Raw genomic sequence first — 12,953 nt, forward strand, 5'->3', positions numbered from 1 at the left:
AGGGAATCAACTTATTTTCCAAAGCACCAGAGAGCAGGTCAATAAACAATGGATGAAAATAATCAAGGAGATAAGCAACTGGAATTAAGGATAAACAGTGGTACCTCTTCCTAAGAACATCTCTATTTAAGAACATTTCTATATAAGAACCGAGTGTTCAATATTTTTTTTGCCTCTTCTTAAGAACCATTTTCTACTTAAGAACTTGAGCCCGGAAAAATTTCCCAGGGAATTTGAGAGCGGCACGAAGCCCTGGCCAGTTTCCTGCCATTCCCTCTTTAACCCCGGCCATCTTGGACTTTTCTGGACTGCCAGAGGAGCCTTTCAGTGGTGCTTAAGGAGGTTTTGGCAGTCCAGAGTGAACAAAGCACTTTCCTTTCTCTGGGCACTTGGAGAGGGAATAAACCTCTGCCAGTGCCCAGAGAAAAGAAACACTCCCTTTGCTCTGGGCATATCAGAGTGAATGGAGCATTTTCCTTTCTCTGGGTGCTTGGAGAGGGAATAAACCACTTTGCTGTGGTGACTCCCTTGTGCTGCCTCCCATACACCTGGTGTGAGGTTGCCTCCCAGAGCATCTGGGCTTGGAAAGGCAAAAGGGGGCGCTTTGCCCTGGCCAGATCAACTCAGCTTCAGCCAAACTGAGGAGTCACCACAGTGAAGGAAAGGTGCCAGCTACAAAGTGAGTGAGCAAGATGAGAGGGGAGCCCTTTAGCATGGGAAGGAAGAGGCAGCAGGTAGCAGCAGCAGCAGTAGCAGTTGCCTTTTGGTCAAAGGAGTGGGAGGTTCCCCCCTCTCGCCCACCTGTGTTTCTTTCTCTGGCACGGTGTATTGGAGGCAGCCTCACACCAGGTATATGGGAGGCACGCGCTCCTCCTCGCTGCCTCAGAGTCCCTCTTTTTTTTTAAGCCTTAAAGTTTTGAATTTTTTTGATTCCTCTCATCTCACCTTTCTTCAGCAGTGACTGTCCTCCTCCTCTTCTTCCTCCTTCTCCTCCCACCCAAATTCCAAGATTTTATTTCTTTCCTAATGGGTTTGCATGCATTATTTGCTTTTACATTGATTCCTATGGGAAAAATTGCTTCTACTTAAGAACCTGATCATGGAATGAATTAAATTTTTAAACAGAGGTAACATTGTATATTGTTCCACAATTGCGTTTGCACGTTCCACTGTGCCATTGGTACTCAGATTAAAAGCTGAGCTGAGCTCCCTGTGTGAATCCAATAGCATGTAGGAATTCTCTCCAAAACATGGTGGTAAACTGCACCCCTCGTCAGAGATGATCCTTTCTGCGACTCCATGTAAGCAGTAAATGTGCTTGATGGACAATTTTGCTTGGTGTCTGGGTGATGGTAATCTGAAGCAGGTGACAAAGTGAGCTTGCTTGGAGAACAAACCAATGACAGTGTAGATCACAGTATTCCCCTTGTTGTTGGGGAGTTCAACTATGAGTTCATAGATACAGTATTTCTTTCCAAGGTTTGCTGAGATTGGCTATTTGCTGTAACATCCCCAGCATTTTTCCATACCTGTGCTTTCTGGTGGCACAGATTTTTACGTAGTCCTCTATTTGGCCTTCATCTTTGGCCACTAAAATTGCCTTTGTGTTAGGTGAAGGGTTTTGAGAAACCCAAAGTGTTCTCCCAGTTTGGAGTTGTGACTTCACTCGAGCACTTCCAATCTAAGGCTGGCAGGCACGTACAATTTGACACCTTCCAAGCCAAGCCTTCCCTCATAGACAGGATCTCCTTGTTGTCATTAAGACAGGGGTTGCTAGGCAGGGATATCTTCAGTTTTCTGATCCACTCCCCCTGACTCTGAATGCTTGGCCTCTGGGCTTGGCCTCTCGTGAGGATTGGATCTGCCAGTTCACCCTGTGAAAGGGGAACACCTACCACTTCTTTTGGTGAGGAAGGGATGATGGAGTGGAACTCCTCTTCTCTTTGGCTGTCGTATTGCAGCTACTAGACAGCGCATCAGCCAGTAGATTATTCCCCTCTGGAATGTGCTTCAGTTCAAACTTGAACCACGTAAAGTATTGTGCCCATTACACCTGCTTGGGTAAGAGTTTGTTAGAGGCCTTCAGGGCCTCAAAGTTCTTGTGGTCTATCCACACTTTGAAAGGTACCTTGCCTCCTTCTAGGAATTGTCTCCAAGTCAGCAGTGACCAATGAACAGCATAGGCCTCTTTCTCCCAGAAGGCCTATCTCCTGTCAGTCAGGATAAGGTTTTTTTTAAAAATATAAGCACATGGCAGGAGTTGGCCTTTCTCATACTCCTGCAACACCACCACTGCCATGGCCACATCACTAGCATCCAACTAAATGATAAATTGTCACTCTGGGTCAGGATGCTGTAGGATTAGCTCCTGGGTGAATAGTTGCTTCAATCTCTCAGAAGATTTCTGGCAGTCCATCGTCCATCCAAAGGACTGCTTTGGCATTGGTTTGGGGGGCGTTGGGCCTGTTTTTAGCAGATCTGTCAGTGGCAGGGCTACCTCCATGAACGCTGGGATAAAACGTAGCAAAACTTAAGAAGATTTGCAGTTACTTGTGGGTGCATGGGGGCTGCCAATTGAGCACAGCTCTCGCTTTCACTTGGACAGCACCCTAAGATGGGGTTAACTGGATAAGCATTTAGATGAGATTCAGGTTATTGTCAGTGTTCCAAAAAGAACCCCCCCAACCCCCCATCTAAGAAATAAATCAGAGTTCCAGGCCTCACCTTCTTCAAAGTTCCAATTTATTAACAGAGCCATGTCAACACATCTGGAGAAACCTGAATCTAAGGTTACAAGGGAATCTCCACCCAGATTAGAGTTCATTTCCTTGCATTTCCTCCCACAAACCCATTACATGAACCATTCATCTTCTGCCAGTGCAATCCTGCAACACCCAGTAGCTTCCAGCCTGTTGCAGAACAAAAGCTGACCTTGGGAACCTAAAAAGGAATATTTTATGGCATTCAGCCAACTACCCCCTCCCACCACAAGAAACCTTCCAAAAGAACAAAGCATGATGTGGCAAACCAAAACCTCCAACTATTTTGTCTTCGGTCTGACATCATGGATGTCCCAAAAGTGCTTTTTTTGGTTTCCAGAAAGTCCAGTTGCCTCTTGAAAAAGTATCTTTGGATAGGAGTCTTTTTGCATTGGTTTGGAATGGCCAGGGCACATGATTGCTCAATGATAGTAAGATTTTTTTTTTTTTTAAAAAGGAGGTGTGGTGTGGATCCTCCAATCCATTTTAGTTTTCTCTCATAAGGCTTAGTGACATGGCATCAGGCATGAAGTTTATTAAGGTAATTAAGATATGTACTAATTGTATTATGATTGTGACAGGCTTGGGAGGCTTGAATTTGGATCCCCTATATAATTTGTTATTTTGTCTCTTTAGCTTGGCATTTTGTAGCCCAAATGTGCCCATCCACTTTCTGGGTAACTTAAAATGACCTCTTTGCTAAAAGATTTCACCTTATGAGCAAGAATTGGCTGATGATAGCTATCAGCAACCAACTCTAGAGACCAGCCATTAAGCATCAATCAAGGGTTCCTTCATTAGCAGCTTTCTGTGAGCCCCCTGTCTTTACAAATGCAGAAGAATTTCTAATATAGGAAGAAGCAATTTCCTCTGAACATTGGATAAACAAACAAAGGGCTAAGTGACTGAGTTTTGAATAGACTAACGAAATGTGGGATAAAACCCCTCCCTTCATTCTTTCTGACTAATTTACGCTCACTTGCTATTCAGTACTTGAACAAGAAGCCTGCAAAACCCAGGATTTCAGATACATAGAGCAGACAGAATTGCAGAAACATCTGGTAAAAGGGAGGAAGCCTATCTGCATATATTAAAAGCAGCTAGTCTCCCACTATAACTACACTAAGAAATTCTGTGGATTTAGAGGAATTATTTATCAATTGTAAACCATTCTATTCTCCATGAGAATTCTCCTAATTTTTCCTAAATAATAATAATAATAATAATAATAATAATAATAATAATAATAATAATAATAATAGAAGAACTGGTGGGATCATAAGCCCAAAAAAGTGGTCGAAAATGAGCAAGCAAAACTACTGTGGGACTTCCGACTTCAGACTGACCGAATTCTGAAGCATAACACCCCAGACATTGTGATCGTGGAGAAAAAGAAAGTATGGATCATCGACATCGCAATCCCAGGAGACAGCAGAATTGAGGAGAAGCAGCTAGAGAAATTAGTGAAATACGAAGATGTAAAAATCGAGCTGCAATGACTCTCGCATAAGCCCGTGAAAGTGGTCCCAGTGGTACTTGGCACGCTGGGCGCAGTGCCAAAGGATCTCAGCGGACATTTGAAAACCATCAGAATTGACAAAATCTCCATCTGTCAATTGCAAAAGGCCGCTTTACTGGGATCGGCAAACATAATTCACTGCTACATCACGCAGTCCTAGGTGCTTGGGAAGCGTCCGACTGGTGATGAAATACGAAATCCAGCATAGTGATCTTGTTTGCTGTGTGTACTGACATAATAATAATAATAATAATAATAATAATAATAATAATAATAATAATAATAATAATAATAATAATAATAATAATAATAATTATTATTATTATTATTATTATTATTATTATTATTATTATTATTATTATTATTATTATTATTATTATTTATTAGATTTGTATGCCACCCCTCTCCGAAGACTCACAACAGTAATAAAAAGAGTATAGCAATGGGAGAAATCTAATAATAAAAAATATATATAAAAACCCCAACAATTAAAAACCATACAGCACATACATACCAAACATAAAATATAAAAAAGCCTGGGGGAGATGTCTTGGTTCCCCCATGCCTGGCAATATAGGTGGGTCTTGAGTAACTTGCGAAAGACAAGGAGGGTGGGAGCCATTCTAATCTCCAGGGGGAGTTGATTCCAGAGGGCCGGGGCCACCACAGAGAAGGCTCTTCCCCTGGGCCCGCCAAACGACATTGTTTGGTCGACGGGACCCAGAGAAGGCCAACTCTGTGGGACCTTATCAGCCGCTGGGATTCATGCAGTAGAAGGCGGTTCCAGAGGTATTCTGGTCCAATGCCATGTAGGGCTTTAAAGGTCATGACCAACACTTTGAATTGTGACCGGATACTGATCAGCAGCCAGTGCAGGCCACGGAGTGTTGTAGAAACGTGGGCAAATCTGGGAATCCCCACGATAACTCTTGCGGCCGCATTCTGCACGATCTGAAGTTTCCAAACACTTTTCAAAGGTAGCCCCATGTAGAGAGCGTTGCAGTAATCACACCTTGAGGTAATAAGGGCATGAGTGACTGTGAGCAATGACTCTCTGTCCAAATAGGGCTGTAACTGGTGCACCAGGCGAACCTGGACAAACGCCCTCCTCGCCACAGCCAAAAGATGATGTTCCAATGTTAGCTGTGGATCGAGGAGGACGCCCAAGTTGTGAACCCTCTCTGAGGGGGTCAATAATTTGTCCCCCAGGGTAATGGACGGACAGATGGAATTGTCTTTGGGAGGCAAAACCCACAGCCACTCTGTTTTGTCTGGATTGAGTTTGAGCTTGTTGACACCCATGCAGATGCCAACAGCCTCCAGGCACCGGCACATCACTTCCACTGCTTCGTTGACTGTGTATCTTTTCCCACAAGCTTGTATAAACAATGCATTGTAAACAGTGGTGGCATTCAAATATTTTCTATCAGTTCTGTAGGCGTAGCTTGATGGGCATGGCTTGGTGGGTGTGTCATGTGACTGAGTGAGAATGTCCAACTGGACATCAATCATGGGAAGGTGGGTGGCACCTTTGAGGGGTTTCCAACCCCCCACCAGTGGGTCGACCTTGGGGATGAAAGAAGCAACACACACAGCATTGGTTCAAAGTGAGATGGCCCTAATCCGAAGACCAGCTCTCTTTTATTGGGTTACATATGCTAAGCAGTTACATGTATAGCAATGGCTCACATGATTACTTTTGTCCTATGTATGAATTTCTTGCTGCGCCACATTTGCAATTTCCAACCCCTCTATTGAGTTGTCTCTACTGAGTTATTGCTTCATTATAGCTCTGCTTTTCCCTCTGATCTTCCTATCATACTACTAGGTGACAGTTCAGTGGTGATATATTTCATATAAAGTCATACCTCTCCTGACCATGGTACTATTATTAATTGCTCCACTGTTTTAAATTTTAATAAGATTTCATACATTTTAGCAATAATGTATTTATCATTTGTATACAGTTCTATTTTAAATTTAGTCTTACAATGTTCATAACCATAAATTCTTGTGTCTACTTTAAATCTGTCTAATAATTGTAAATAAGAGAACCATTGACACCTACATCTTTTTGCTACCAGTTATTCTCTTAATTTACCTAACTTTTACCCTTTCCCTCTCCCCTGCCAGTCCTGCCCAGAATCCTTCAAGCAGCTGGAGAAAAAGAAAGGAGGAGGGGATTGGCAGCAGTGAAGGCATCTTTACCAGGCAATCTTTTTTTGTGCTCTTTCTGGCTGCAGCATTCTCCAATAATCAGTGCCCAAGAGGAGCCTCCCTTAGCCAGAAACATACTGCAATATATCTGCAAAAGCAGTGAGGATAGGTTTGCACTTCTAGTGAATACTAGGAGCCACCTTGTAATAAGTGTGTTGATGCATGCAAAGGATAGAAACATAGAAACATAGAAGACTGACGGCAGAAAAAGACCTCATGGTCCATCTAGTCTGCCCTATTTTCTGTATTTTATCTCAGGATGGATATATGTTTATTCCAGGCATGTTTAAATTCAATTACTGTGGATTTACCAACCACGTCTGCTGGAAGTTTGTTCTAAGCATCTACTACTCTTTCAGTAAAACAATATTTTCTCATGTTGCTTTTGATCTTTCCCCCAACTAACTTCAGATTGTGTCCCCTTGTTCTTGTGTTCACTTTCCTATTAAAAACACTTCCCTCCTGGACCTTATTTAACCCTTTAACATATTTAAATGTTCCGATCATGTCCCCCCTTTTCCTTCTGTCCTCCAGACTATACGGATTGAGTTCATTAAGTCTTTCCTGATACGTTTTATGCTTAAGACCTTCCACCATTCTTGTAGTCCGTCTTTGGACCCGTTCAATTTTGTCAATATCTTTTTGTAGGTGAGGTTGCATGTTACTCTAACCCCCTAGCTGACAAATGCTATGTATGTTTGCTGTCTGAGTGGGAATGCCTGACTTTTAACATAATTGGGGATTTTAGATTAGACAAATTAATTGAAATTAATTGGATTAGGAAATTGTGTTGTATTGTTTTATCTTTTATATCTTTTATATGCTGTAAGCTGCCCCGAGTCTTTGGAGAGGGGTGGCATATAAATCCAATAAATAAATAATAAATACCATATTTTTCAGAGTATAAGATGCACTGGAATATAAGACACACCTTAGTTTTGTGGGAGGAAAATACGGAAAAGAATCTGCTTACCAGGTATTCATCTGGCTAGCATCCTTAGTCTGGTCAGCTTCAGCACATCATTTTATCCCCTTGTTAATGGCTTTAATTTTTTTTTAATTCTGAGAGAGTAACAATGAAAGAGCTTGCAAGCCAGTAAAAGCTGGGAACATCATTAACACCTGGAAAGAAACAGTCTGAGCAAGTAGAGCAATGAAAAAACCCTGCAAAGACTTAGGGCTTGGAAAACATTCTTCTTTGTAGAGAATAACAGTGAAAGATCTTGCAAGCGGGTAAGAGCTGGGAACATTGTTAACATCTGGTTAGGGTTGGAGCAAGTAAAACAATGAAAAAAATCCTACAAAGATAGGGTTTGGAATACATTCTTCACAGAGAGTAACAATGAAAGAGCTTGGGTACATTAATAGCACCTGATTAGTGCTGGAAAGAAATATCTGGAACATGTAAAGCAATGGAAAAAACCCTACAAAGACAGGGTTTGGAATACATTCTTGGCAAAGAGTAACAATTAAAAAGCTTGCAAGCTGGTAAAAGCTGGGAACATTGTTAGCTCCTGGTTAGGGCTGAAAGAAACTAACTCAGAGCGAGTTAGAGTAATGAAAAAAAAACCCTGCAAAGACTTAGGGCTTGGAAAACATTATTCACAGAGAGAAACAATGAAAGAGCCTGCAATGTAAGAGCAGGGAAGATAGTTAGCAGCTAGCAGCTAGTTAGGGCAGCTAGTATAAGATGCACCCTAATTATCAGCCTATTTTATGGAGGAAAAGGATGCGTCTCATACACCAAAAATACGGTAAATAAAAAGGCTGCAAGAAGAAAAGAGGATCTATTGCTAGATCCAAAACATGACAATCCTGCTTAACATTGGCCATGTATGATGTATGACTACTTTGCAGATTTTCCCCATCCCCACACACTTCTATGGCTTTGCTTCTTCTCTAGCTCATCCTCACTGATGCTCAATCTGGAAGTTCAGGAGACTAGTGAAACAGTAATTGAACCAAGAATAGTCAACACTGCATGTTGCAGAGACCTAAGGGAGAAAGATATAGCAGCTGAAGCCCTCTAATAGGTCCCTTTCTTTCCAGCCACTGTTGCTTCCTATCATAGGGAGGCTCTGTGAAGAGTAACACTTAATCCTAGAGCCCTTAAAGGCCAGACTGTAGACTCATTCTACAGACTGTCGGTTAACCTGATCCTACGCAGCTTCTGCTCAGGCAATCTCACACTACTCACAAGAGCCTACAAAACTTTTGCCAGACCCATCCTAGACTACTGCTCATCTGTCTGGAACCCATACCACATCTCAGACATCAACACCCTTGAAAATATCCAAAGATATTTCACCAGAAGTGTCCTTCACTCTTCCACTCAAAACAGAATATCCTACGAAAATAGACTAACAATCCTGGGCCTAGAAAGCCTAGAACTACGGCGCCTAAAACACAATTTGAGTATTGCCCACAAGATCATATGCTGCAACGTCCTACTGGTCAATGACTACTTCAACTTCAACCGCAATAACACAAGAGCATGCAACAGATTCAAACATAATATTAACCGCTCCAAACTTGACTGTAACAATCGAGTTGTCGAAGCATGGAACTCATTACCGGACTCAATTATGTCAACCCCTAACCCCCAACATTTCTCCCTTAGACTCTCCACGATTGACCTCTCCAGGTTCCTAAGAGACCAGTAAGGGGCGTACATAAGTGCACTGGTGTGCCTTTCGTCCCCTGTCCAATTGTCTTTCCTTTCATATATCCTCTCCTCTAAGTTCACTTTTACCCTTATATATATTACCACATGTCTATTTTTCTTCCTATGTATTTGTGTATTGGACAAATGAATGAATAAATAAATAAATAAACAAACAAACAAACAAACAAATAAATAAATAAATAAATAAATGGACAGCCGAAGCTTGCATTTTGTCGCGCAACTTTTGGAGACAACCTTTTTTAATTCAGGGGAAAAAGCTGCACAAAGACTTTATTCCCTTGCTGACTGCATCCCTTTATTCTTCATTCTGGAGTCAAGTTTTTTTTTTTTTTTAATGGATAGAGATTGGAGAGCAGAAGTAGAGTTTAGTTTTAGTACCTAACTTGGGTAATGAGGCAGGAGGGAAGTCGGAAGGTTTTTTTGGGGAAGAAATGTAGCTTTCTTTGTGGTGGGCCTCCCTGCATGCAGGCTGTTGTAGGCCTTGAAAGGCCCTGAAACAAATGGGGTTGTGCCTGCACTAGGCCTCCCAGGATCTCTCCAACCCCTCAGCTCTACTTAATAACTCCAGGCATTTATTTAGGGAATGCTGTGGAGAAAGCAGTGATGACTGGCAATTGTTTGAGGCATTTCATTTAATGTTGTCTCAACCTTCAGCCATAGAAGGCAGGCTCCATTACACTTGTAACCCAAACAAATTTGACGTGAGTTTAGATATTTGATCAATTGCAAGATAATGATGTATTTTATTAGTGGCATGTCTCTATCTGCCATTCCTTCCCGCAAGCTACCAGTAAGATGTGTGTTTTCCCACTATAATTATAATTATTTATTAGACTTGTATGCCGCCCCTCTCTGAAGACTAATGCTTAAGCAAATGAAAGCTGTTTCAGATTGCGTCAGCCTCCTTTCTGTTGTAAGAAGTTAGCACCCACCCATTTCCCAGAAGAATGAAATATTCTAGGAAATATTAAAAAGGCAGAATATTATATTTCCTTGAATGGCAAAGGGAGAAACATGTTTTTAAAGACAAAGCAGCTCCCTGCAGATCCTTGCTCCCCTTCAGCTCCAGGGTGATGGGCTTAAGACATGGCCCTCAGGGCATGATAGGATTAGCTCTCTATCTGTCTCACCACATGGCACCCAGGAAGATTACATCACCCAGCAAGGCTCAACGAAGCCTGGGACACAGACAACCTATAAAGTTAGCTAAGACCACTGTTCCCTGTAAGCTGCGCGCGTGTGCATGCACATGCCCCAAAATACCCCCTGACGCACCCTTTTCCAAGGGCGCGCAAGGAGCCAGGCGTTGGAGTTGGGGAGCGACGAAAGTGCGGAGGCGCTGTGCGTGCTCCCCATCCCCCTGCCAGCCTGTGGGTGGAAGGAAAGAAAGCCGCGGCCACCCCTGCCTCCCACGGTGCTTCCAGCCCCCTGACGTCCCTGGCCTCTTGGCGGTGCCCCGGCCCACCCGATCCGCCCCCTCTCCGGCTTTCTCCGTCTCCCGCCTTGCGGCGCAACTTCTCCCACGGTGGCGGCGGCTTCTCCTCATCATCATCCATGCTCCCAGCCAGAGGGCTGTGAGAGGGTTTTCTCTGCGCGCTTCGGGAATGCCCGCCCCACCCGTCTCGCAGCCCCTTCGCTGGGAGCACTTTTGTCCCGAGCTTTCAGCAAGGAGGCTGCAGTAGAGGCAGGGCAGGCATTCCCAAAGCGCTTGGAGAAAGCGCTCTCGCAGCCCCTCGCTGAGAGAGAGAGAGAGCAACAGACAGAGCAATATGGAAAGAGAGAGGGAGAGAGAAAGTAAGAGAGAAAGAGAGAGAGAGAGAGAAAAGGGGGGAGAGGGAGATAGCAAGAGAGAACAAGAGAGAGAAAGAAAGCAAGAGAGATAGAAAGAGTGAGAGAGAGAGAGAGCAACAGACAGAGGGAGATAGAAAGAGAGGGAGAGAGAAAGTGAGAAAAAGAGAGAGAGAGCAAGAGGGGGAGAGAGAAAGAGAGAAATGACTCTTGATTTAAAGCATATGGTAAAAAACACCCAAATAATAACAGAGAAAAAAAACCCCAGCCCCGTGTGTGTGTGTGTGTGTGTGTGTGTGTGTGTGATCTCTTGAACCATTTCCAATAGCCCTCACGTGTTATTGGAAATAGTTCAAGAGTTCACACACACACACACACACACACAAGGGGGGAGGAGACAGGGATGGAAAAAAAGGAGAAGATAGTAATAATAGTAGTAGTAGATTTTGGTTTTGTTTTATTATTAATTTCTTTTAATAAAAAAGAAGGGAATTTTTATTTATCTCTCTCTCTCTCTCTCTCTCTCTCTCTCTCTCTCTCTCTCCATCTATCCATCTATCCATCTATCCATCTATCCATCTATCCATCTATCCATCTATCCATCTATCCATCCATCCATCCATCCATCCATCCATCCATCCATCCATCCATCCATCCATCCATCCATCCATCCATCTATCTATCTATCTATCTATCTATCTATACTTCTATGCCGCCCAGGCCCAAAGGGACTGCCGCTCAGACACTATACTTTTCCGCCCACACCAAAAAAACCTTAGAGGGAACATTGGTTAAGACCCCCGCCCCTTGGCAGTCTGATACATTTCTTGTACAGGAACAGAAAAATCTAAGGCAGGGTCCAAGAGAGGATATAAATCTCCCTCCCTCTCTCTCTCTCTCTCTCTCATCCATGTGCTTTTTCTTGCCCAGCATCCACGTTGTCCTGTCCATTAAACTATCTTTCCGAGCTGCTTCCTATGTTTCCAGCGTCTTTTTTCACACTTGGAACTGAATTCAGATGAACATTTCTTCCAACACTGTACAAGCGAACAGAAGTTCTCAACCTGCAGTATTCAGGGATGGAGAGAAGGCAGACAGAGATGAATCAACAGCGACTTTTTGAATCCTACCTCAGTTTGTAGTCTAGTGAAACTGACGGCCAATTGAAGACGGAGAAGCGGAGGAAACTCCCTCGCTCAGACTTGCGCAGTTCGCCCTTTCGATGGTGCTGAAAAGGACAGTGCGAAGTTCCTGAAGCCTCAGTCGTGGAGAGATGGCTTCCCAGCAAAGCGAAACCGCGATCAGGCCGAGGAGGGGAGGTGATCCCGCGGACGATCAGTCTTGCCCTTCGCGGTGGTTTACCTGGGAAGAGATCAGGCAGCGTACTGGCCAGGGAGACTCCTCGTCACGGGAACGCTGGCTGGTGATTGATAGGAAAGTCTATGACATCAGCCGGTTCCAGAAGATTCACCCGGGGGGCTCTCGGACCATCTGCGGCTATGCAGGGCAGGACGCCACGGTAAGGCGCGCGGCGGGCAACGAGGCGAAGACTCGGGTGGCCACAGTTTCTTTCGCTTCCATACGATTTTACAGGGAATACCATAGCTTACACAATTTTGATTTTAAGCTATGGGCATGGCATTTAAATATCGTTCCCAAGGCTTCTGTGGTAGGTCTACTAAGTGCTAGTCTGATTTATTGATTGCTTGTTCCTTTACTGTTCATAGTTGATTCTTTTCAGTCTCTGCACTATCATGTATGTTGTTGGAATTTATATATTTATATATTTAATTTTATCCCAGTTTCCACTCTGCTCCCTGATTTTTTTATTATTAAAACTTGCAGACTTTCTGTATATTTAGCTTCACAGCAGTGCTTATCAGTATAATATACCGGTAGTTTATATATGGTATGTTGTGTGTATGTTTTTTAAATTATGGGTTTTTAGTTTTTTAAATATTTAGATTTGTATTGTACATTATTT

General features: G+C 43.2%; 2 protein-coding genes across 2 annotated transcripts in view; both read left to right on the forward strand.

Annotated features, from left to right (window-relative positions):
• The window catches only part of LOC139175661 (veficolin-1-like), a 940,898-nt gene that overhangs the window by 527,546 nt on the left and 400,399 nt on the right, over positions 1-12,953 (forward strand). The gene's annotated exons all lie outside the window — the stretch shown is intronic.
• LOC139175524 (acyl-CoA (8-3)-desaturase-like) overlaps positions 12,429-12,953 on the forward strand; it is a 42,992-nt gene continuing 42,467 nt past the window's right edge. Inside the window, exon 1 of the mRNA XM_070766672.1 lies at positions 12,429-12,488. The gene's annotated coding sequence lies outside the window, so the exon portion shown is untranslated. The remainder of the gene's footprint in view (positions 12,489-12,953) is intronic.

The sequence above is a fragment of the Erythrolamprus reginae genome, chromosome 1 (genome assembly GCF_031021105.1).
Source record: "Erythrolamprus reginae isolate rEryReg1 chromosome 1, rEryReg1.hap1, whole genome shotgun sequence".
Lineage (NCBI taxonomy): Eukaryota > Metazoa > Chordata > Lepidosauria > Squamata > Dipsadidae > Erythrolamprus > Erythrolamprus reginae.